Here is a 3,446-nt window from a genome sequence, read left to right on the forward strand (position 1 = left end):
ACCACGGCGCCTGTCATAATCATATGGTGGTTTTAAGACACTAAACCCCACATATCAATAATCATTGAAATTTCCCTCCGCTACCGCGTACTTCAATCACATCGTGATTTTTGGGACGCATATAAGTTGATCAAAAATTGTTATTCTGCACTGTCCTTGGCCCTTCAACGCTCGTTCATCGTTGAATCGACGAAAAGGGGCACTCACGCGACAAATCCATGTCCGATCCATGGTGGCTCTCCCCGTCTGCTGGCGCTGTGAAATAATGAACTGATTAATCTTTTAGTGTGCTAGAGGGTGATGATAAACATCGACGATTCTAGTCCTTCAACGTGAGCGATGGACTCCTAGCTCCACGCAACCAAAGTGCATAGCCGATGATTTAGGAATTTTTACTGTTTTCTTGTTTAAGTAGTTATTGTATAGGACACTCAAGCAGATGTTCGAATGCAAATCTGCGTAATCGGCAGTCAGGACGTATGCTCTAGATGATACCCGTTTCATGATGATTCCCACAATGATGAGAAATCGCTGAACAGGGAATGTTCCTCGATTCCCATTACCGAGGAAAGTATAGAGGGTGACATTTTGTAATTACTATGATGTAAATATCAACATGTCCGCCGTAATTACTGCAAAATAACATCACAAATACTTTCGTTCGCTCGTTAGTTAGTTCTGATTAGCATTTTATTAGGGTCATTTTGAAAATTAAGCGCGGATCAATGACAGCTATATAGGTCAATTTCAGTGTATCAATAAACCATATAGGCCAGTCAAATTTATTTCACTTATATATTGATTTGTATTTTTTAAATAATACGAGTGGCTGAGTTTGGCGAGCAAATGCAAAGGTTTTGACGGTACTCGCTTACCTTTGAATTCTGATGGCGAACGTCGGCCGGATACTTCTTTATTGTCTGAAGGCAAACAGAGGGAAAGAAATGTGAATTCGTTTTGCCGGAGCAGATCTGGCACGTCTATGAAAAACCAATAAGACGTCATCAGCTGCATTTTTTTAACATTTTCTTTTTGAGAGGAAGCCACCTCAGTGGTTACGCTTCTCGCCCGCCGACCTGAAAGTCGCGGGTTCGATTGCGGCTGGAGTGGTCGTGTTGCGATAGAAGCAAAATGCTGGAGGCCAATCCATGCACAAAGATTAAGATGTAAAAAAAAAAAACCGAGGACGTCCGAATGTCCTGAGCCCTCTGCTACAGTGTGGCTGATGATCACAACGTGCTCTTGGCGCGTAAGGCCCTTCGTAATATTATTATTAATATTACAGAGAGCAAACACTATTCACATTTTGAACTAAACTAGCTTGATGACGTGCCGGGCCTTCCATAGGCTTCAAGTGAGCGAAATGATGTAGGCCGCGTCTTATATGCAGGATGATTCAAGAAATGTGTTCGGAAATCATCAAAAATAAGGCAAATGTAATGCCTACTCACGGCCTTCATACTCACCTCTTTTTGTGGTGGGTAACATTTTAAGAGGCACATTATTTACGGTGGCAACGAAGCAGTGTAAATTGGTTAACTTCTTAATTTACGAAAACGGGCGGTCGGGTCAAGTGAGGGAATTTCTGTCCTTTCTGTGAAAAGGACATTGCTTTAAAGGCTTCTGAGAAATCACCCTCTGGTAATTGCTGTGGCGGAACTACAAGCAACAAAATCCGCCGGCGAAAGCGAAGCTCCCATGAGCGTAAGTGGCAGACGACCAGAATGACGTCACAGTCCACGACAGTGATTTCAGTGGTGCTAGTTTTTTTTTAATTCGTTAATGTCGTGGGATTGAATCGTGGCAGCGGCAGCCGCATTTTCAATGAAAACGAAAATGCTTGAGGCCCGTGCGCTTATATTTAGGTGCATATGTTAAAGAATCCCAGGTGGTCAGAATTATCGGAGCCCTTCCACTTCGGCGTCTCTCACAATCATACGGTGGTTCTGGGACGTCAAACCCCAAGAGTTATTTATTATTCGTTAACGCACTATCGCGCTTATAGTTAGCTACACCGTGGGAGTGCGCGGCCAAGCGCACTGTAGGTTGTACAGTGGCGCCGATAGTGATACAGAATCATCAGGGAGGCCTAGGCTGCGCCTGCAAGTGCACATCGCCTCCACTTACTGTTACGCTTGTGCCATCGTTTTGCCGTGTCATGATATCAGTTTTAGAAATAATTGCAGATTGGCGCCCATTTTTTTTTTCAATAAGGCAAAGCAAATAGCGAAAAGTTCCTTCTAATAAAGCAGGGTGACGGTAAAAGCAAGCAAGTGGGAGCGATGCGCGATAACGGGAACAGTCAAACTCTTTCCCGATAACGTGAAAATTTGTCATGATTGTCGCAACTGTACTGAGGTCCCTAGAAGTTTCATCTAGGGATCTTAAACTGTACAACCTTGTAGCGCGCTTTGCCGTGCGCTCACGTGTAGTTCATATACCGAGTGCCCCGCCGCGGTGGTCTAGTGGCTAAGGTACTCGGCTGCTGACCCGCAGGTCGCGGGTTCGAATCCCGGCTGCGGCGGCTGCATTTCCGATGGAGGCGGAAATGTTGTAGGCCCGTGTGCTCAGATTTGGGTGCACGTTAAAGAACCCCAGGTGGTCGAAATTTCCGGAGCCCTCCACTACGGCGTCTCTCATAATCATATGGTGGTTTTGGGACGTTAAACCCCACATATCAATCAATCAATCATATACCGAGTGTGATAGGACGTACGCTGGACGTGCCCGAATCGCAAAGGAAACCAGCGAAACCACGAAGCAAAGTCAATCGAGAGTGGTACAACAAAGTTGACATATTCCGAACGTCCTAAAAATTATGGCAACAGTACTCTAGCGAGTTTCGGTTTCGGCAGCGAAATTTTTCAGATTACATCACTCGCTAGCTGCCGGATTTCTTTCATGAAATCTAAAAGTAGTGACAGACTCTTCGCGGGAAGAACTGCAATTGTCCCATTTGTGGGCGAATGGCAGCCGGGAAGGGCTGCAATTTTCCCGGAACTCGGTCAATGTCGACAAACTCACCATCACTGCTAGCCATGGCTGTTTACTTGCCAGAGGTGGTGCTTCCCGAGACGATGAAAGCTGAAAGAAAAAAAAACATAATAATTAAAAATAGAGGCGTCGGAATACACGGAACTTTCTACGCGCATCCTCTTAAGAGATACTGTCTCTGTTGGTAATGTTCTAAATGTGGAGCACTTCTTTGTCGCACCATGTCGCGGTGCCGCCACCCACCCACTGCGCATGCTCGCGTCTCGTGCCAACTGTCGCTCCCCTCCGCCTCTCTCGCCTCGCGACGCCGACGCAGGCCGCGTCTGCTAGTAAAAAGACCGACTGCTCGTGCTGTACAACCGTTCACTGACCACCCCTCAACCAGTAGTAAAACAGAACCCAACATCAGCGTTCCACCACTCGTTGAAGGCAACGCGCTTCTCCTCTATTCG

The 3,446-nt window shown here is 46.1% G+C and overlaps 1 long non-coding RNA gene across 1 annotated transcript; it reads right to left on the reverse strand.

The window, feature by feature from the left end:
* Positions 1-207: 207 nt before the first annotated feature.
* On the reverse strand, positions 208-3,086 carry LOC142768776 (uncharacterized). Its single transcript, XR_012885445.1, has 3 exons — positions 3,025-3,086; positions 876-920; positions 208-255 (listed from the first exon to the last, which is right to left on the reverse strand). It is a non-coding gene; the product is annotated as an uncharacterized LOC142768776 (long non-coding RNA).
* Positions 3,087-3,446: the final 360 nt, after the last annotated feature.

The sequence above is a fragment of the Rhipicephalus microplus genome, chromosome 8, assembly GCF_043290135.1.
Source record: "Rhipicephalus microplus isolate Deutch F79 chromosome 8, USDA_Rmic, whole genome shotgun sequence".
In the NCBI taxonomy this organism is placed as follows: Eukaryota; Metazoa; Arthropoda; class Arachnida; order Ixodida; family Ixodidae; genus Rhipicephalus; species Rhipicephalus microplus.